Genomic DNA, 22,995 nt, shown 5'->3' with positions numbered 1-22,995 from the left:
ACTGACAAACCAGACGTCTGAAGAGCCACACAGGATACATATTCCCAATGCCTTGGACCACTAAGGACACCCCAGGAACTCCAGTGTGAAAAAGCAGAAAAGAAAGATTAATAGTGGAGTATTTGGCCAATTGTTATGAGGTGTATCCTAAATGCACTCCTGGCCATTTTGCCTGGAGGGGAAATTAATGGTGTGTTAAATAGGCTACTGAAAAGATGTATCAGAAACATACACAATCACAATTGGTAATTATAATGAATGATACATTAACAATATTGACCATAGATAATTATGTTATGATTTATTGGGGTCATTGGTGGGCAGCCACAGCTGGAATCCAAGGGAGTAATATATTTACCAGTCCAGTTGAGGGGAAAAAAAGTCTGATTGTTTAGAACAGAAATGCACTCTGATCCCAGTATTCCATAAAATGATAGAAAATTATAGTAGTATAATAGTTGGAAAGAATAATATTTGCTGTAAATGCAACTGAGAGACAATAGATATGCCAAAGGATCATTCCTAAGAGGCCTCACTGACTAGACTCTAAGATCTAAGATAAGAATTTTCCTTTTCCTTGTCTATGCAGCCCTTTCATCTCACACCCATAGACCATCATTTTTAAACGGTCTGCTAAAACACAAACACTACAGTAGCCTTTGGTTTACCTATTCCAAACCACTGACTAAAAAAAAGTTTAATTTGTATTAAAAATTTGCCAGCATTTGAACATGTAAACAAACAGCACCATTTTATAATGTACTTGCATTCAAACTTGTATGCCTGCTGTGCATGTCCCTCGCTCTCTTGCCGTATAATCTCATTGCTGCGATACATTTTTCCCTCGGTAATACAGTAGCTATTTGTTTACAAATGTCACCTACATCCTGTGGTGCTTGCTAGTTAGTTCCCTTCAGTGCACGTTATTTCATTTTTGCCAAGTTTGATCATTATTCTCGATTCCATATTCAAGATTCTCAGTTTGAGATTCCTTTGACTCAGTAGTTGATTTGTGCATCAGCTTTTGATCAGTGTCTTGTAGACTGGCTATGATTTAGTCATTGACAGCAGCTGTTTTCTGTGCATTCTTGTCTTGTCCAATCAGGTGATGGCACCTTTCCTGTTGGGATTTAGGCAGGAAAGTGAATAGCTATACTAATTTCTGATCTGGCCATGCATGCAGCTTCTTTTAGCTAGAACTTGCTAGTCTTTTAGGGCTTCCGTTTGAATGTCTTTGTCTGATTCTTAGATGAGTTGTATTGGGAAGCCTAACTATTTGCAGGGGTTAAAATGTAACCCTCACTAGGTTAACTGTATTGCGGTGATTAGCAGGCCTTGGGCCTCGTGCATAAAATGGTCATGCACAGAATTCATCATAAATTGCACTCTGCCAACATTGAGATTTACGATCATTGAAATTGATCTGTATTACAGGCATGAGATTGAACATGCCTGTCCCAGTTCCAACTAAAGCTTCTTCATTCAAAAAATGTGCCCCAAACATCAGGGAAAATGAATAAAACTAAATAAATAAAGCTCAAGTAACAGTAAGGAAGTGAACAAAGTGTCACTAAACAGGCAGCTGCTCCACATGCTGCTGTAAGTGATATTGGTTGCAGTTTTACGTTTGTTATTATAATTATGAGCAAAAGGTAAAATCCAGTACTGATTTTAACTATTTTTTTTGCACGTTGTTTTAATTGATATGGATATGAAGCATGAGAAGCATATTTTCTTCACCATATTTTCTTGCACATTTTTAATTAATCTTATTACTGCAAGCCAGAGACATTCTGCTATTAATCCTAATTACAAGCCCTGCAAAAAGCTCCTGCAGAAATGCATTTTCACTTGTAGGTATTGACCAGCAAATGGTCCATCCATTGTGAAGATGTGTTTTTCCCTTTTTTGAGCAATTGCCTTAATTGCTTGACTCACTTGGCACAAAATAATTAACTGTGCATGTCTTCATAAGGTTCCAGGAGCAGGCTTGGGCAGCCCTGCTTCAGAGTCACAAAATTCGAAGCAATTGGTTGACATCCACATCCACAAAGTTATATTAAATGTTTTGTGTGTGTGTGTGTGTGTGTGTGTGTGTGTGTGTCTGCGTGTACACGCTTGCCCTCAATGCTTGTGTGATGTACAAATTCATCACGATTTACTTATTACGTAATTAAATTAATTGTGTTGAATCCAACTCCTCTCAATGAACATCTTGAATGTGAAAGATGAATTTGCCACATGAGATATACAATTTAGAGAAACCAAAATGGCTACTGACTGATAAGGATGGTGCGACTAATTACAGGCATCACAGTTAATCAAGCTACATACAGAACTGATAGACTCTTCAGTGTATCTCCATTCCAGATGCCATGTCCAGAGTATAGAACAAATGTGACGAGGGGTCTGTTATTAAATTGTCAAAAGAAAAACGTATATTTATTTCAAGCTGTTAAAGTGCATGATTATCCTTGAGGCATAGTTTTTGTACATTAAGTGGCTAAGAAATGGAATAGTTCCATGAATAGTAGTTTAGCTCCCAGCCAGCTATCTATAAGAAACTTCCATTAAAGACAAACATTTTTTTCTTAATTCGCCGAATACATTCTCCGTTCTCCAGCTGAATAGCACAGCTGTGGAATGTAGAACTAATGAATACATATGTGTGAAAAATTGCTGTCAATCAACCTGCCAACTGGGAAAGTGAAGAATTTAAAATAAAATAAAAATAACAATGCATTCCATAAAAGTACCTACACTTTCTGATCGATTGATCAATACCTGAAACTCAAGCATAATCTGTGTTTGCTGAGTGATTTTAAACACACTTTATTTTTAATGAACAGACTGCGATGAGTAGATAGTCTGCATCAATGCTATATAACCATCTTGCAACTGGCAAAAAAAAGGCAGCTGATCATCCATGTGCCCTTCAGAGAGATTTCAAAACAACCTTGGTTCACCTGAGGTCAATGCCAATGCATGCAACACAACGTATTTTTTTGACCGCATCTGCTGAATAGCAATTAAGGATTCAGTCCTCCGCCAGCTAAAGGCTGTGATGGTCGCTCTTGTTAAGCCCCTTCATTATCTTCAAGTTATCATCTTCAAGTATGTCAATAACCTCATTGGCTTCGACTGAATACTTTTTCTCTCACCCTATCAAATTAAAGATGAACATTTCTTCTGCTTGTATTTCTGTCTGCTGAAACCTAGAACCGGGTTCAGTAAAGTTAAAGTACCGTATGCCCGGAGCTAGCCTGCTGCTGTTCAGGTTTCCTGTGAAAGGCTATCAGCTTATTCATTCAAATTTAACTTAAAAGCCTTGCCATGATTTAGTATGCTGGGCAATAAGGTCTGCCATATTGCCAATGCAATATTTTATGTATTGGGATTTCTCCTGCACAACCAACGTCTCTGCTCACCTGGAGTAGTGTTCCCCATCGTGTTAATCAACTGTAGATGGTTAACTAGAGAGAATTATGATTAATTACATTTCTAATACATTTCCTTACATTAATTACATTTCTACAGAGGTGGGTGCAGTTATTTTCAGAGTTGTTAAATCTGAAGAGATCAGATGTATCTGAGATACTCAATCCACCATGTCTGGCACCGACAATCATTCCACGGTCAAAGTCACTTAGATCACATTCCTTTCCCCATTATGACATTTGGTTTGATAAACAGCTGGACCTCTTGGCCACATCTGCATTGCATTAACAAACTGGTGTACAGGTCTACCTAATAAAGTGGTGGGATGTATATGTAAAATCCCTTAATTTTACAATGACTTTGAATGTTTTTGTTTGGTACTTGAGTATAACACTGCTTGCCTGTCTGTCAGTCTGTGTCTGCAAGTTGTAATAGACCCTAATGGTAGTAGTTTCTGATGGGCACTGATCAACTCCAATCATATCAGTTAGCTCGAAAAAAAGCTCACTTATTTTATATAAAAAAGATTTTGTTTGCACACACACACACACACACACACACACACACACACACAAACGCATAAATATGCACCTCTGGGGAAGTCAATCGATTCGCTAGACCATCCATCAAATGACTTGTAGTCTGGCTTCTTGGACAGGTCAATCACTAATGTACTGCCCCGCAGTCAGACGGGATACAGGGACTCATGGCTCTGCCCCAGAGCAACTTCTCCATTAAACTGGGCGAGGAGAATTCCACCAGGACCGCTACTATTTCATATAAAACACAATCCAGTTTAAGCCTGAGACATGCTCCATTACTGTTTATGAAATGTATAATTTGAGAAACCAGTGGGGGGAAAGCCTTTCCAAGTGCAATTAGGCTGTGTAGCAGTCTCTTCAGTTAGCTGGTGTTAAAAATCATCAGCAACTGAAGATTCTCATTTCCGATACACATCAGCACTATTATAAAAGCTGTCCACTAACCCAAAAAGAGCTCAAAATCCATTTATTCTTTACTCATCTGAAATGCTAATCATTTCAATAAGTTTGACCCAAACTTATTAACTTCCTTGGACGCAGACAAGAGCACAGTCGCAAGGAGTGACCTGCTTCGCCTCTTGTTGTCTCGGGGAAACTGGTACAATCTGATGTAAACTGCATTCACATACAAGACATCCAAAGGCATTTTGCTGGAACAAGCCACAAAATAGTCACCACAGTAGGCTGTCTCCCAGAAGTATTCATTTCCACAGACTTCATCTTGCACAAACTTCTCAAAGCACTTGGAAACACCGGGGGAAGTGTCAGAGTTCACTTTCCCCGCGGCGTTGCGCGTTTGTGTTGTGTGAAGGCTGCCGTACCACGCAGCAGCTGGGGAGAATGTTCCTTCGGTATCCAAGCCAGAATCCTCAAGTTTGTATTTTATTTTTTTATTTTTTTTTGTGGGGGGGGGGGGGGGGAGGAGCTGCTTGTCATTGAGGCTCTCGACAGCAGTATTACTCTGAATGATGCTTGTCGTCCTGGCCAGGAGCGGTAAACACGAGCCGGCTTTGGCATGCATCATTAAGAAGTCACCCCTGTCAAAGGCATCACTTTGACTCTGACTTTGGTGCGCTTTAGGCTGCCAGCATTTCTGACTCTCAGCCAATGATGTCTCAAATTCGGGGGCTTATCACTGTGTCCCTTTGTAGAAAGATGCTCTTAAAACTCAGTGCAACATCTCTCGTCGGAAGTCTGCAGACAGAACTGATGGCTGATTCTGTCCCTCCGAAAACCCCCACTCTCTGTTTTTAATGGGAGAGTGCCTGAGGTTATTGAACTTCAAAAACTTGCTATAGCCCCTGCAAAATGTACATATTGTACAGCGTTTCATGTTGGTGCATATTCTTTAAATCAGCGCAAAACTAAATGCTGCATAACCCTACATTAAAACTTGAAATTACAATGGCCATAACAATGGCATAGAACCATGTTGTATTCTGACCTTCAGGGATTAATAACATTAAGGCAGGAGCAGGGGAAAAACCTGTACCTTTCTAAGTCATTAGTCTCCATGTGACATTGCTGGAAGTTACTGCACTATGTGGAGCTTCTGCACAATGTTCAACCAAGTTCATTTATGGGTCGTGCATAGAAAGTAAATATATGTTTATTGGTTACACATTTTAATGTTCATTTGTGCCTTCTGTGAGGTGTGACTGACTATTCTTTATTACCTATTATGACGGAGTCTATGGGAGCTAAACACGTAGCAATTCTCCGTCAGTTTAGGGTAATGAGGATAGTCTCACATCTGCACTTTCACGTTTTGTTTTTGGTGCACAAATGTTAGACACTGGGCTGGTGGAAGACGGGATTCCTCAGGTAGTTTGAGACCCCGTTCGCAGATTCCTATGGTCTACACCAAGGGTTAGATTGTTGAGGTTATTGCGCCCTTGTTCTGTTTTTTGTCCACATGGTTAACTTCCGCCTTGTTCAAAAGCTACCTTTGGGAAGCAATGAGCTTTAGGTTAAGTTAATGTGGACCCAGGAGTACTGAGACCCGCTGGTAATTAAGACTGGTTCAGATTCCCTATATTTTTGTATTTTTGATGAAGCGTAAGGGGTGGCTAATATTTCCTCTATCGTGGATATTGTTGTTGGTGCAATAATGTGTCTTTCCAGTAGATTGCCGTCTCCAAGTTTAGCAGCCGTCTATTGTTTACTTTGGTATAGCAAGGTATTTCGTTTTTTTCACTTTTCACTTTTTCAATTGTATAGTCTTGTTTGTCTTCGTGTTCACTTTGCCGTTCCAGGTTTTAGGTATGCTATATCGCAGTTGGGAGCCTGCGTAGTTTTCCTCCCTGGTGCAGTTTGCGTAGGCTACCTAGGTCATAGTTTTTCCTCGCAAGTCTCAGATTAAAATTGTCGACCGGTTATTATGGTCGTTTTCTTCGTTGGCTGGGAGTTAAGTCCCTTTATTGTTTACCCCTTCCTCCTAAACTCTGGTTATCTCACGTCTTGTAGAACCCAACTCGGTCGTGTTTGGACCTCCGATCCCACTCCTTTACAATGGGAGTCAAAGCACCCATACCTAGCTCTACAATATGTAATGCAACAAGGATGCTGAGTGTCCATGCTTTTCCATATCTTCTGAAATGAAACAAACGGCTGTTTTGTAAGTTATACTAGACAGACTATGCGATGTAATGGTCCATTCCTGCTTCATTCCCGGTTAATTTAATTTAACCTGGAGATCTTCTATATTGTAGTGGTTTATAACCCGGTTCCAGGGACCGGCTTTGTACAGTATGATGGTTTTTGTCACAGTCAATGTCTTGATCAATTAAGGTTGTTGAAAACATGTGATCTAGCAATTGTGTACTTATAATTGTGTAATTATTCCAACATAATGCAGGTTTTGTTCATTTTGGTTCTCTGCCATGAAACTCGGTGACCAATCGCCCACACCTTCTGGAATTAGGACCCTAATGATTTCACCTGGCAGTCCATAATTTAATCAATTAATTAATGTAACCTCTTTCTCAAGGAATCATTTGTCATACAGCGCTTTACAGAAAATGAAAGCACTAGTTCATCGGACTGATTTAAATTCCTGGATGTGAATGCGGAATATTTATTCTTCGTGGCATCCATAGCTATGTGACCTTAAAAGGGTAAATCATCCTTCGTTCGACATTAGATGTCTAATAAAGAACAATTAACAGCTCATTATCGTTCGGAGGCTGCAATTATGGTAGGAAGGAAAACCAGCACATAGTCAGCCCTGAGGATTGAGTTAGAAATCCCCTGAGCTGTTGTGTGCGGTCAAAAATAAAATACTTAAAATAAAATAATGGGCATAACTGAAGGCTGTGGCTGTGTGGTCAGAAAAATCAGAGCAAGTAATACTGAAATTATTTTTTAGTTTTTGTTCTTGTTCCAGCAAAGGTACGACTGACAAACATTTGCTGTAAATCTTGTAAGACATTCATTTGTGATGGAATAGGTGATTTATAGTTCTTCATTACTTCAGTGCTGTTTGATATTCAGGCGCCATACCCTCTGAACCTGGCAGTTCCTTGTCATCTTAAGAAAATATCGGAGGTCCTGGAAATTAAATAAACTAAAATGCAGGAATTTTAAACAGGAACTTTAAAGAAGTTTCTCATTCTTGACAATAAATAGGAAATAATTGGCTAAAACCCAGCCTTGATTTCAGACTAAAGCCCAATCAAGAAGCTGAATGCAAAGGTTTGTAATGTTAACCAAGCTAGAGCTGTTAACATTACACAGAGCACTGCTGGCATACAATAGATACATTGAAATATAATCATGATACAAAGTGGTTTTCAAAAAGGGTAGCTATGGGGAGCACATTAGCTGTTAGCATTGGTAAAACTTTGGGTCATAATATGATAGTCAAATTCATGCATTTTCATACATTTAAATGGCACGATAAAATAAGTCGACTGAGTCACTGAGTTTTGCTCCCTTAAACATTGACATTCTTATGCATACTTTCATTGCATGTGAATGCAATACTGGGCATTTATCAGCTAGCTAGCCATCTAATTACACCTGGATTGGGTAGCAAGGGCAATGAATTAAGCAATAAACAGGAACCTGATTTGGCTCATTGTATCTATGCCCGCATAAACCAGTAATTGCACTAGGCTATTTGATTAAATCTGTACCAAAGTTCATTTCCAATAGCAGGTGAGTGTGCTTAGCTCACTGCCATTGCATTCAGATATATATATATATTTATTATTATTATTATTATTATTATTATTATTATTATATTCTTCCTAGTTTTACTGTTTGTCTTTATTGTCATGCTGTAGTAACAGTTACAGGGATCATACTTTAGTTTGTTGTTCCCATATGACTCAAATATAGTGTTCAAATGTATTCTTCACAAAAACATCCCCATCTCCTCACAATTTTCCCAGTGTTTCACAGGACATTTAATTTTATTTGTTGTTTTTCTCTCTATTTTTCAGGTTTTTCTGGGTCTTCAAGTGACACTTTTAGTTTCAAGGTTTTTCTGCACGTCTGGGAACCCTGAAGTTGCCATTTTTCACATGAGTCCCCAGACGTTCTCAAAACCCTGGGGAATAGTGGTGTGGGTACCGTATGTGTGAGACCGATGTTGGCTAACATTGGCATTACTGCTTTGGATGGCAGCCAAGTTGTTTTCCTGACAAAAAAAGTTGAAGCCTGCATCTATGGAGATGTGAAGCGTTCAGCTAGAGGATTGCTCTTAAAAAAAATATTCCTTGAGCAGATTAACCTAGGGCCTACATATCTGCCGTGACATTTTGGCAAATTACTTTTTGCTTATCAGCAAAAGGTGTATGAGTGTGTGTGTGTTCTTAGAGAGGCATGTCCCTGGAGACCTAGTTTCCATGAGAGGATTTTGGTGGATCCTGGAGACTGAGGATGGAATAGAGTGGGCCAGACGATGTTGCTGATCAAAGCACACACAGGACAGGCTCTGATGACATGACAGGCAGGCTACGCAAGCAAAGGATTGACTATTTATGCAAAACTGTCAAGTGCTGATTGAAATAAAATGCTTCACAAGTGATTAAAGAGACGGAAGAAGAAAGGGATCATGGTCAAACCCACATATCCAAAAATCAGCGCTTGGACTAGGCCATTGGGCCATTGTAGCTGACTGACGTTGAATACAGATGATAGTCAATGAATAATTGGCTCTCTTGGATCAGGAGTATATCATTGTCGTGGGCTTGCAGTGAAAGACTATGCAGATCCCACAGCGTAGGAGAAGCTGAATGTTGGGTGCCATAGGCTGTCTCACCAGGCGAATGATGGGAACTGATGTGTTCCTGTGGGGGGAAGAGCTTGTCTGGGCTGGGGAGATCTAGCACCGCAAGTCTCTCCAGTCGCTACAGATGGTTCTCTCAACAGACTCCCAGCAGCCCTCATTAAAGGGGGACTGTAGGGGGAAGCTGTATAATTTCAATATAAACTTTAGCTGAACCCGAATTTGCAATTCTTTTGAAATTTCCATAACCGCATCATGAAATATTAAAGACGTATACAATAGTCGTTTTCTTTCAAGTCTGTTATAATATATTCCCCCTTCCCACAGAGGAGGAGTTATAAATAGATGAATATCGGGGTTTTTTTTTCTCCAACTCTCTCAAATCCTGTAAACAGCAAACGAGCTTCACAGCTTCCATTTGACATCTCATCCCCTTCTAGCTTCCCTGTCTGCCAATAGCGTACAGCATTTCAAGGAGGACCCTTTATACCGAGGCAGATCCACAGCAACACACTTGGGATAATTGAAAGTTTTGACAGCAAAGCAGAGGAGCAGGAAAAGCATTCTGTTATATCTACATTACACCATTTTATTTATTTTCCTTGCGCCGCTAGGCTAGCAGACAACACCCTTTCCAGTCTTGGAAAAGAGGGTTTCCTTTTTCCCTTATTCCGTGTTACTATTGATTATATAGACTAATCAGATGGCCAGATAGATTAAGAAAAGTAACTTCAAAGCAGATTGCAGTCCATAGCTAAATCTCCAATTGTAAAAATAAATATACATTTTTATATTTATATTTTATTTATATATTTATTCATTTATATTTTTACTGGTACATTTCTAGAACCGAGCAGTAATTGGCATGACCCGTCGGAAATGGTTCCAACTGAAAATAATATTAATCTTGTTTCTTTGGTCCCAAAAGATGCACAAACATGGTTATGTATTCCATGTAGGTTATGGAATGGCTGAAGGTTATCATAAATATTTTTACACGTTCCACAAACTTTTTAAGTTGATGCAGTTTATGCAATATTAATATAATTGTTGATAACAGCAATAATATCGAAATGTGCATATGGGTTGCAGTTAAATTTTGCAGTCTAACACAAAAGCTGTGTTTAGTTTGTTACAGTAGCATATCTTATTTGGATTCACTATAAAAATGTGTTCCTAAAGCATGACCTATTTTATGCAGCGCAGCATTCCCGGTAATACTTGTATGCAATGTTAACCAAATGCAAATACCCCTACAATTTAAAACAAAGAGGCACTTTACAATGGGAGTTGGACTGATTGATCCAAATCAATGCAAACATTGTAAAGTTTGGCTGTTGGGAATAGAGTAATGCTTGAATATGTGTTTATTATGATTTTGTCAGGTTTTTATTACTGCCCGGGTGTTAGTTTCACCGTGGGGACGATATCGTCCTTTTTTCCTATTTTCCTGTCGTTGCCTAGTGGGCGTGTACCTGACAACTCTCCCACTCGTTAGCATCATTCGCACCAGCTGTGGGAGGGCTACTTATACGCTCTCTGTCTGTAGCTCAGTGCTTCAGTGTATTTTTGCCACTTCCTGAAGTCGGTACTACAGCGGTCTCGCTCGCTATTATGTTCCTGACAATATCCTTGCGGTTATTGTCAAACCCCTTTACGTTTGTTATTTTTTGCTTCCTTTGAGCTCCTTAGTGTGGGTACTGGAAGCGTTCCTTAGTTCAGCTCCCTCTATTTCCACTTAGTTGGTGGGAACAGAGGTCTTTAGCTAGGTCTTTGACTTACCTTCTCCTCGTTTCTTACGAGTTTGCCCAGTTTTAGGGGGTTGCTTTATTTTGGCACTGCCGAGAGATTATACTCTCCTCATCATTTACTACGACTTCGCCCAGTTTTAGTGGGTTGCTTTATTTTGGTCTTACTGAGAGGTTTCTCTCTTTTCTCTTTCTCTTTTCTTTTCGTTGGAATTTCTTTTGTTTCCTTTATTTTTTCATCTTGTTTAGTTCCTGGTTTCTACCTGGGTTTCCACCCCGGCTGCTCCCCCCTTACAGATTTAGCTCATTTAACTTAGCTGTGGGCTAGTTTAAGTGTTCGGAGCTCGAGAATGTGTAGTTCTCACATCAGAAATAAACTGTAGGGCAATTAGTGAGGTTGTTGATTTATTCGCTAAGAGTGGTAAGATGGTTACCCTATTAGCACTTTTTGCCAACCCTTTACCCTGGCTTTGTTTGTGGTATTCTGCAGTGGTATTCTTCCAGCCTACGTTCCATGCTGCACTGCTATAGACTCAAGCAAGTTGATAACCACTTTCGTGATACGGGTTATGCCCAGTTGCAGTTGTTAGTTTTTTGTGAAGCCAGGCAAGGAACCCTGGGTATGTTAAGCTGCCTTCGTAGTAGCCTATACCCCACAGGAGAATGGAAGGCTCAAAAGCATTTATCTTTACTCTGAGTGATCTGTCTCATTTACATCTATGGCCATTTTGTCTTCTCCTGTAAAACAAATTGCCTGTCAAATTCTTCTATCCCTCAACACTCCCGGCCAGTCAAGTGATTGAATTTTGACCAATCTTTATGACAGAACCTCAAGCAATATTACTTGCATTTGTGACAAATGCTAACTGATTACTTCTCAAGTTTGTGACTTCTACATAAACAGAAAATGTATTTACTCCCCAAAGCGCAGTTTTGGTTGAATATTGAAATGTGAAACATCTGATGTGATAAGTTGCAGTATACTCATGTGCATGATTAAGTGTTCTGAACTGACAAGCTTAACTCTGGCAAGCCATCCTCAGGATCTGTCTGTCATTTCTTGTTTTGTTTCGATTCATGTCTAAATTTCATTGTCATGAAAGTACATTTTCAGCTTGTTGAAGTGAATTTGTCAGCGCACTGATGTGTAACTCTGGAACAGTTACCTTTTTGCCTGGGTTTAACGGCATAACTTGCGCAAGCCCCATACAATGCCATAAGTGAAAACCGAATGAGTGCCAATAATTAAAATGAGGACAGAATGATTTTATTTTATTTTTTGCATTTTTTCGAAGCTGGTGACTATATTAAGGCTCCAAAGATGGAATTCATCATGGTTGACTAATGTTTACCCGATGCACATATTTGTTTCTTAAAGTTACCCAAAACTAGTAAAGAGTATTATAAAGCATTGCATTTGGATGTTTGTCTATGACCGCTTCTGGCTTGTGCTAATTATATTGTGGCTGGTTCATCACTTTTTGGTTATGTGTTGTCTATAATTCTTTTTCTGCCAGATTCTGATAGAATTACTGCCATCTATTCTGGCAGTAAATAGATCCTGTACTGAAATGTGCAGCACCCTTATGTTTTTATGTTTTTTTGAGTTTTGTTTTTGTTTTAATAACCTCAGTTCTTAACCTAATCCCCTCTATCTAATTCATTGTGTAAAACCACATTTGAACTGTAGATTTATGTATATCGGTATATACTGTACACTCCCTGTACTCCCTGTTTGAAATGGACTCTTTGAAATCTGGACCTCAAATCCAAATCAGGCCCTGGTTTTATTTTTTTCCCTGGTAATTAGCTGAGAAATTAGTGCCACTGATTGGCCAGATTGTCTTCACACCTGAATCCCAGGGTGGAAAACCTCCTCTTGGACCTAGAGGACCGTGATTTCTTGATCTCTGTCCTAGAGGATATTTCAGTCTTTGAGGATGCGGAGAGGAAACTACACCATTAGGGCTGAGAATAATCTATTATTGGGCTCCACTTCAGTACTCTGAGGATGGCTGAGGAGACTCTTTATTATATTATCGCAAAGTCCAGGACCCAACCGAAAATGTCAAGTTTGTACCACCACATTGAAGACATTGTGGCTCACTTCATCGTGTTACACCGATGAGCGTTCTGAGTTTGCTGATTTATTACAAACTGTCTGTGGTTGTGTTAAACTGAGGAGAAAAGTGAGAAATGCTGGACTTTCCTCCAGTCTCGTCACCCCTTCCCTCCCACCGGGGGGATTAGCCTGCAGGGGATTTTATCCAGAGTGAACCCCGATATCCATCTGCCCAAACCAGCCAAGGCCAAGGCCTGATCCTCTTGTTGATTCAGACCTCTCAACTCTTATTTCTTATTGGCAGGAATAACACGTTTTTTAATCTCTCCCCTGTGCTCCGCTGAATTATTGAACCTTTTTTAGAAATAAGTTCTCTTCTGTGTATGCCTTTGTTGCAAATGCAATATTCTAACGCCCACTTGGTATATAGTTGGTAACCCTGGTTTGATCATGTCATTTTTGTTTTTAATTGTTTTGAGATTTGAGTGTTAGAAGTTCTGGTGTACTGAAAGGTCACTGAAGACCAGACAGCAGGTCCATGCAGAAATCAGGGGACAGGTCTTCTTAGTGAGAAAAGGGCAAACCAACCCAGAAAAACTCTTAGGACCCCAAGTTATTGTGCAGAATATATTTCACCAAAATTAATGAATGACAATTAATGACCGCCATAATGGTAATGCATTAAAAAATAAATAAATAAGAGGGGCACATGGGGCACACAAAGCACCCCACCTTTACCTGCATGTCCCTGAGTGACAGCATGGGTTTAGTTGTAGCATCAAACCCCATTTCAGTGCTTTTATAGTTACTTTGTCCTAGAAATCCTATTTGTTGGCAAACTGCCCTCATTTCTTCTCAAACTTTGATCAGACCCAAAAAAACACTTTCCAAAATCTAACCCTTATCCTTCCCTGAATCGGATAAGGACCCTGTGCCCCGTCTAACGCCACGGCCTAAAAACATCAATAGCACTTTAAACCATTAAACTGGCATTTATCACCTCTAATGGCACTTTAATTTTATTGGCACCAGGTCTAATTAGACCAATCATTTCTAATGAACACCCGGCATCGCTGCGGCGCAATAAAACACATTCATCTGCAGAGCCGGTCTCACCGATCCTCACCGCTCTTCATCGACTGGTGCGGATCCTGGAGCGCATCTCCCGCGGATCCCTGCGCTCTCCGCCCGCAGGCCGGCCGGATGAAGAGCGGTGAAGAGCGGAGCTTTAGCGCCTGTCGGGAGCGACGGGCCTTCCTGGGTCCCGGCCTCTCGCCATGGTCCGTCACCCTGCTGGATCAGAGGCCTCCCCGGTCCCTGCTGGGTCAGGCCCCGGGACTCCGCCGCCTGCAAATCACAGGTGTGGGACCCGGGTACGCACTGCGGAGGCGGGGCGGCCCGTGTTCCTGTTCGTATGAGGGGGTGGTGTTAATGTGTGTGGATTAGCAGGGCAGATATTCAGAGGTGATGTCTTTGCCAAGAGCATCAACCGGTAGAGCTCCCTCCTGCTTGTTTTCTCGCAGAGGAGACGGTCTGAAGTTAGCTGGGAGAGAGGAGGAGGTATGAGAGTGGATTCAGGTGAGGGTGCACACAGGTGAACATTACACCCAGTCTCATGCTCATAGATTGGCAAAATGGAAGGCTCCTGGAACCTGTATACAGCCCCTAGTCCACCAGAAGGACACCACGGGGGCTTCAAACAATAACCCCAAGGTACTAGTTTATACAAGGGTATTGATGGTGTCCCATCCATGCTTAAAAGATCCAATGCTATAGACTAATCAAATAGATTGATTCCACCCACCCTGCTCACAGAACTAATGGCTGTTAGAAAGTCACCCCCATTTTCAAGCTTTGTACTGTCATCAAAGACATTTGTCAAACACTACTAGATGCACGGACTCTGCCGCACCTCCCAGCTCGTACCTAACCTAATCAGTTACCCTGCCACTGTCTATGAAAATAAGCCGCCCTGATTTATATGCATCTTCGGACGGTCCTCCAATAGCTCCCTTGCAGCACAGGCCCAAGCGGAGCTCCACGCAACTCCAAACTACCCCGACGGGAACCCGTTTTGACCTTTGCTTCTGCCAAGAAGTCTCTAAGGAATCAGGTTTCTCAAACCTCAACTACTGGAAAATTGGGAGTCGTCTTCCCCTTTCTTCTATCAAATGTTGAAATAACAAAAATTCCGCACTAATATTAATACATGGGCAAATGTGAATTTGTTAGATTCCTTTTTATTGATTTTGTTCTGTTTGCATGCTAGTCAGAATTAACCCAATTCTCTGAAACGGTCATTTTTACTTGTCTGTTAAGAGTCTGATAGAACGTAACCACAAACTGTATGTAGGCTAATGATGCCTAGTGTCTTAAGCCCATAACACTAATTATGCTTCATTATCTGTTAATGGTAGTTATTAGCTTCTTTTTAGGCTTGGATTAGTAATATTTAAAAGAATATCCATGTATTATTTCCCATTATTCTTCATATTGAAATGTTATGTCATTTTTCCAAATCATTTTGGTTTATATTATCTCATTAAGTTGGGCTCTACAGACTTCAAGAATTCTAATTGGGTCATTTTTTTTATTTGAATGAAATTAATCAAACCTCACTGCACTGAAATATGAATCCATCTTTATTTTCCACTTTCAACGTGTTTCAGTACAAAACAATATTTAGTTAAACTCTGAGGAATTGTTATACACTGGATTAACCTTTCACAGATAAACCCTTAAATTCGAATTTTAGGTTTTGTGTGTGTTGGTTCATCACAAAAATGTTATTGCTTATTTATTGCTACACCTGTCTAATCCGTAAATACTTGGCATAGGTACTCCTATTTTGTCTCCTTGCTGTTTTATTTCGGCTTGACTTGAAAGAGAGGGTTCTATTCATATTTGACTCCTGGAAAAGAGTGACATGCATGACAGTATAACAATCAGGACATCACATCGAAGTCTTTGCAGGGGGAATGAAGAGGACTCCACAGGAATTATCAGTACCTGGCATTAATTATTATGAATACATAAATGCATAGAAATGTAATTCACAAAATGTTTTTAAATAATCCCACCACCACACCTGATAGGGGATATGTGCAAAATGTACAAGAGTAAAAACATGCCCTGGGTTGCATCCCATTATCTTCAGAGGTACTGGCAAACCAAATCCTCCTGCATACTGAATTGCACCAATGGAAAGGCACATACTCGTATGAGGTCGGGGAAAAATAGAGTGAAATTTTAACGTATTAGTGCAATCATTACAGTGGTCTCATGCAAAAATATAACGAGGTAGTGAGATCAGCAAGGAGCAACATTTGTTTTTCAACTTGTATCAGAATGTTTTCATAATACTGGGGTGCTTTTGAACAAATCAAATTACCATCAAAAGGCAGACTCAATTTAGACTTGGTTAAATAATTCTCAATTTTGACATGAGTGCCGCATCTGACAGTGTTGACCACTCCATTTTAATTGAGTGACTGTATTGTTGCATTGACATTACTGCTGTTGAACTTGAGTGGATTTGTTCCTGTCTTTCAATGCACTAATTCCGAATAAAAATTGGAGAGTTTTCAACTGAGATGCATCCTCTGTGCAGTCCCTCAAGGATCCACAGGAAGGATTTTATTTTCTATTTACTTCAACTCGGAGACATCATCCACTGGGACAAGCCCTTTAACTCCGAAAGTACTATATGTGAATGACACTCAGTTGTATCTTTCATTTAATTTTGGTGTCTCATTATGTATCTGTGTTCCATATGCTGTATGTCAATCAGATATTAAATTGTCAAAACCTTCCTCACTTTAAAACTGAAGCTCTTTTTGAAAGCTTAGAACCACAAAACATTTCTTGGTCATATCTGGGCCCTATTCTTCCTAGTATAAGATCGAAAAAGTTAGAAGCTTATTTTTCATTTTTGATTAAATCATGAATTGCTTCACATGCAAAGCATGTCACGAAAATAACTATTTTCTATGAAACGGTGGTTCATGGTTTAACTCATCAAGGCTGGACTTTTGTATTGCCCTTTCTGCCGATCTGAACACAGAAACACTCTCTGCTAAAGTCAAAGTTGCTGAAGTCGAAGAGTTGAGATTTAGCTGGCCTTGGCTATAGCTCAGACAGCTCAGATCCTCTAGTTAAGGTCTGTTGTGTCTCACAACCTTTTCAGTGCAAACACAACCTGAACAAATTAGGATTACACAACCCTTCTCCACATTCAAATCTCTTCAATGCATCTTTCTAAATAGAATTGAATTTACATTACTTGAAAAGTAATGCAAATGTTGTGTACGTTCTCAGTGTCCTTGTTTTCTGCCTTTCTTTGAAACATTATTAAATGTGTTACGTGCTATTGTTTTTGTAAAGCGAATCGAACCTATGGCAAATAGTTTTTTCCTTGACCATCGACACTTTGTGTTTTGAGAACGCGCATCATTAGGTCAGATGACAGGTTCTGACATGGGTTATCGTATCAAAGAGGCTGCCGGTCGCTGAGCCAAACAATCCAATCTTTTTGTCCGTTCTTAGAGAAATTAATTTATGTTTTAACCTGCAGCGAACATTGATCTATCTCAGAATCTGTTCTATTATAGATTTTTGACACATCTGTTTGCCCCCAAGGATCTGAAGTGCTGCACTCCTGGTGGATCTGTGACACTATCATTCATCAGGCCACGGCCGAGGTAGATCTGTCATCAGGCCATACATCAGGGTCCAGTGACACCACACAAATTGGCTTCTGTAGAGGAAGCATTATAAGGAGCTTATTTGAATTTTTGGATAGAAAAGACAGAGTTTGGTGAAAGATAATCTATGGTGAAAAGTTCTTTGCAGAACAAAGCAATCAGTCATGGGGCAGCCACATAATGCTTTGGGTGACCGTACTTTATGTGCCAAACCATTTCCATGTTCCATGTTCCATGTACTTTTTCACAAATATACCATTCTTAATCTACTTAAAACAGCATTTCATAGTTTGAGGCAGAACCTTTACCTCACCTATATTCACATGCCGAATCATATTTATATAAACTCAAGTTCCTTCCACAGTGGCTGATCTATAAAGCGATGACAACCATATGACCAACTTCCTGCAATTGATGTACTTCCCCTTAACAGACAACCCACATAAAAAATAACTAATCATGGCATCATATACCCCAGTTTGCTTCTCCAGATCCTCTACTCACCCCTCCATTCTAGCGACATCCCACCCTGTATCATAGAACTGCTCTCTCCAGGATCAAACACCGTACAATGCAAAGATATACGCACTAAATGAATGCACTAAAATCTAGAGTAATATAAACCAAGGGGTTTTGGGGGGAGTAATCTTGTATCAAGCTGTCAGCAGCGGGAAAGACCCATTACTGGAACCTTTAAACCAGCACAAGATGATAAACTCTAATCAGTGACAGAAGGGATTGCCTTGACAAATCTTACACTGTGTCAAGCTCAGTGGCAGTAAGAAGACACTTGACATCCACTAAAGATTGAGTTGTGCAAGCATTGTACAATGAATACACATTAATCCTTTCCACCATTTTTTGCCCAATGAAATTACCAAGACATTTTCTGGGAAATCCCCCTTGGTTGTAGAAATAGCAGGGTACATTTCGTTCGGTAAGAATGAGGCCCTTGCATTCAGACCTGCAAACCTGAAAATGCACAGTGATTTGTATTTTTTTTTTTTTTTTTTTTTTTTTTTTTTTTAAACATTGTACTGTAAAATTGCGTTGGCATCTTTTACTTATTCATCATGAAAACCTTTGAAATATGAAAAGCTCTGTGGCATAATGGCTCTTCTTTTACAAATATGTATACGGTATTTTATTTCACCACTGTGTGAAAATAATTTAAGCAGCCTTGTTCACATACCTAATTGTGGTTGTTTCTATTACCTTTGTCCTTAACGTTTCTGCATGACATGACTTTTTCCATGATCTTTAACTGGTTATTGGTCTAAAAGATGATTACATTGCAAAAAAAAGTATGCACAGAAATAATGCAGAACATTAACAAACATTTTGAGCATTTTATTTATGAGCAATTGGGCTTGCCAGAATCCTAAAGTATTCATTGTGCCTGGGTGCACTGTGCAACGGTCCTCACTCTTCCAGTGGAGAAACAGAAGAGCGGTTGTAGTTCAACACAAAGCAGGAGTTGACAGATTTATTTTAATTAACAGCCAGAAATACCAGGGGGTGTCCAAACTAGGTTTCACTCTGTTTAATTGTATTTGATGGTGTTACTGTTATTAATAAATTTGACTTTGTCTTTCACTATTATGCTCAGGTGTCAGGTTACACCTTGTACATCCTGTGTGTCGTATTCCAATTAAATCAAGGGAACATGGGGAAAGTAGCAGTGTGGAACTTCATTATAACTTTGGAGGGGATTAAGTCGTGTACTGTACTGTACTACCTCAAGGTGACTCAGTGGGGTGTTGACAATATGGGCTATTATCTTTTTAACAGAATATTGTCCAATTGACAATAGCATGGAACATAACACCAATGCATGTCCAATGCATGCTCCCTTATGCATGCATCAATATTAATGAAGTTAAATCCATGTTAAAGGTCTTGGGGAACAGGTCAGATTACAAGTTGTATACTGTATGTCCTGTCTGTTTTAATCATACAGAACAAACCCTTAGTCTCATGGCCCTGATGTCATCTTGCTACATTGACCAGTTTGTCAAGACATGGAGGAGAGGACAGCCTTTCTCATAATTGTTTAGCTGTTAGGTTAAGGACCAATCATTATCTTTTTCTGGGAATTTCCTCTCTCCACATGGGATTTCTAATGTCTTAAAAATGTCCAGTATTTTGGGATGCTCAACCTGTGCCCAGCCAAACACACCTGACTTTTGTAAATGTATTGCCTATCGGGAGGTAGCGAAGGATGAGAGGCATACTGTATCATGTACATTTTACGATATAAATGGCACCAATTTTTCAGTGTTTGTACCAATACAAAGCTGCTAATTACTAGAATTCACAATTCAGAGACAAACCTAAGACTTACGCTCCTGGTCCAACACCTCTGCATGTATTTACAAAGGTTCTGCTAAATTCGCCTTCACACTCCACATTAGTTCTCAGACACCCTGCTAATAATATGTTTTAACAGAATAGCTGAAGAGTGAACCATAATCTTCCACTTTCAACTAAAAAAAAAAAATTATAAATTCTTTTTCTGATATTCTTCCTACCTCATTTGCCTTTGCTACAGACTGTAGTCCATCTAAACCAATGTCTGTAGACAAAATTACCTTTTCTTGGTGTAGCATGCTGAGTAGTGCATGATAAATCAGAATACAGACATATACATATTCAGCTAATGGGTGATAATGGGACCATGCTATCTCCTGATTGGGCTGTCCTTCTAGCTATTTAGTCGCACCCGACAGGGCTACCGTGAAGTATAAATCCAGAAGATGACGGTAAATGAAGCAAAAATCTGAACGTGCTCCCTGTACTTGGGAATTAAAGCTTTCAGCACACACACAGTCTTCACGGCTTGCCAAAACGTTGCTGAGTTCCTGGGCGGTGTGGAGGAGGAAATGGCCTCTGTCCTCGGGTTAACTGAAAGGGATGCCCCTTTGTGACAGGGCCCTGTCAATTATGCAAATGTTCCGCGTACGCAAAGAATCACTCCCAGCCAGTTCAGTCATCTGTTTCCCAAGCTCCTAATTACAGGGAACAATGAGGCCATGGGTGATGTGGGATAGGACTAGAAACAAGCTCTTTCTGCATTTTGGGGTGGTGGAAGGGGGAATGTGAATTTTGCATTCTCTGATTCCACTGAGGGTGGCCTTGGCATCAACTTGATGCTGCTGCTACTGCTGCTACTATTGCTGCTGCTACTGCTACTGCTACTGCTGCTGCTGCTGCTGCTGCTGATTCTATTTTTGCTACTGCTACTATTGCTGCTGCTACTGTTGCTATTGCTGCTATTGCTGCTGCTGCTGTTGCTATTGCTGCTATTGCTGCTGCTCCTGCTGTTGCCGCTATTGCCGCTATTGCTGCTGTTGCTATTTCTGCTGTTGCTATTGCTGCTGCTGCTATTGCTGCTGCTACTACTGCTACTACTGCTATTGCTGCTGCTGCTATTGCTGTTGCTACTGCTACTGCTGCTGCTATTGCCGCTATTGTTGCTGCTGCTGCATGCATTTACATGAGGCAGCAGTGCTGACATTTCCTTTTCTCCGGCAGGTTCACAGCCCCCACCTCCCTGTCTGATGAGCCAGCCCATCCCCTGGGACTCCTCTGACTGGCAGCTGGAAATTAACGACATGTAGACTTGAGGAAAACAAACACGCATGCATTTGCATACAATCAGCGGCATTTTTCCCGCTCATGGACTACTTCATCAAGTGGAGTTTTCTTCCCCCCTGGTTTTTCTCCCGGCTCCCTCTGGGAATGGTAATTGGCTGCAGCTGAGATTGGGGTCACCTTCAGGAGGGGGGTCACATGGGCGGACAGGGCAGGGGGATTCGGGAGCCCCACGGAGTGGTGAAGGGTTTTGGAAGTGTGATGATCTGTGGCTCGCCATATTGGCCCTTTCTCTCACTAAGGTGGCTTTTAGTGGCAGCCTCATCTTTTACAGGCCATGCTTGCTTCTTTACCGTCAGAACATAGGTCTCCGTTTTCTGCGTATTTGCAGAACGTGGGGTCATGATCCCGGAAGCATGCAGCACTTACAGTACACAGCTAATACAGGAGAAGAAACAGGTATCCAAGTTTTTCTTTAATATGACAACGTCTGCTCCGTCTGGACCTGGCTAGAGATTCTGTGCCTTGTGTGGAATTAATTGCTGCCCGTCAGGCTGGTTAGGGCACTGATTACTCAATGACACGGATTGATGGGAATGGATGCCATTCGAAGTCTGTTTATCTAGAATCTAAAGGAGCGTGGAGATGGTCGTAGGCTACATGAAGCTTATTTTGTCAGATCTTGTTTTGTTCATTTTTTTTCTATTTCTTATTACTGTTATTTATTTATTTATTTTTGATTTACCAGTGTATGTAAAAAAGTGAAAATAAAAAATAAAATAAAATAAAAAATGTAAAAAAATGACACGGCACCAAGCTCATACCTGCTATGCATCCTTACTCAACTCTAATGAAAGCCAGTGACTCCTACTTGAACTTTTGCGTTAAATACTATACACAGTATTTTAATAGTTCCAATTAAAGGCAGCTTTGCATTCAGCTGAAAGCACCGTCCCCTCTGAACCACAATTTAGCTCACGGTCCACGGTCGTTTCCATGTGCTCCGAATGATCAAACTGCATGTCTAATTGTCAACTCAAACTACGCTATTTTTCCTGGGTTTTTTTTTTTTTTTAATCCATGTTTTCTTTTTTGCTCTTATGATTATCCGCCGAACAGTATTCATGGGAGTTTTACCCATGCGTGTCAAAACAGAGAGCACAGGGTTATGGTCCCATTATCTTCTGATGATTAATCATGAACAAACCATTTTTCTTTAGTGCTGTAGCATTAATGGGCAAATGAGCTTTAATTAACACAAACAGATATGTGATTACAGCCATTCGATGGCACCACTGGGGCTGGGTACTCTGTCTACAGTGCACTCGATGCGTTCTCTGAGAGAATAATATGCTGGACTCTATTGGGCATTAATTACTTTTAAAATCGCATTTTCATTTCCCATTAGGTTTTTAGGGAATTGGTCACATTTCACATACACGTATGATTTTATGTTTATTTCCCAGATTTGTCTCTGCTGCTTCCCTGTTTTTTTAATTATTCTATTATATTATTACTATAGTAAACTATACTATAGCAGTAATAGTTTTTACCTTCATAAAGTTTATTGACAATACCTAAAAGGAGTCACCGACACTATAAAGTGTTGTAATTATGCCGTGTAACTAATTATGGTTTCCTTTAGGGTTAGGGTTTCAAAGGATTTTTTTTTTTC

At 40.2% G+C, this 22,995-nt stretch overlaps 1 long non-coding RNA gene across 1 annotated transcript in view; it reads left to right on the top strand.

Annotated features, from left to right (window-relative positions):
* Positions 1–22,056, top strand: part of LOC133116203 (uncharacterized) — a 34,678-nt gene extending 12,622 nt beyond the window's left edge. The window contains exon 3 of the long non-coding RNA XR_009705845.1: positions 21,261–22,056. This is a non-coding gene — a long non-coding RNA (uncharacterized LOC133116203). The remainder of the gene's footprint in view (positions 1–21,260) is intronic.
* The last annotated feature ends 939 nt before the right edge of the window (positions 22,057–22,995 follow it).

Source organism: Conger conger, chromosome 17 (assembly GCF_963514075.1).
Source record: "Conger conger chromosome 17, fConCon1.1, whole genome shotgun sequence".
In the NCBI taxonomy this organism is placed as follows: Eukaryota; Metazoa; Chordata; class Actinopteri; order Anguilliformes; family Congridae; genus Conger; species Conger conger.
The sequence above is the reverse complement of the archived record's forward strand: the minus strand, read 5'-3'. Positions and strand labels throughout refer to the sequence as shown.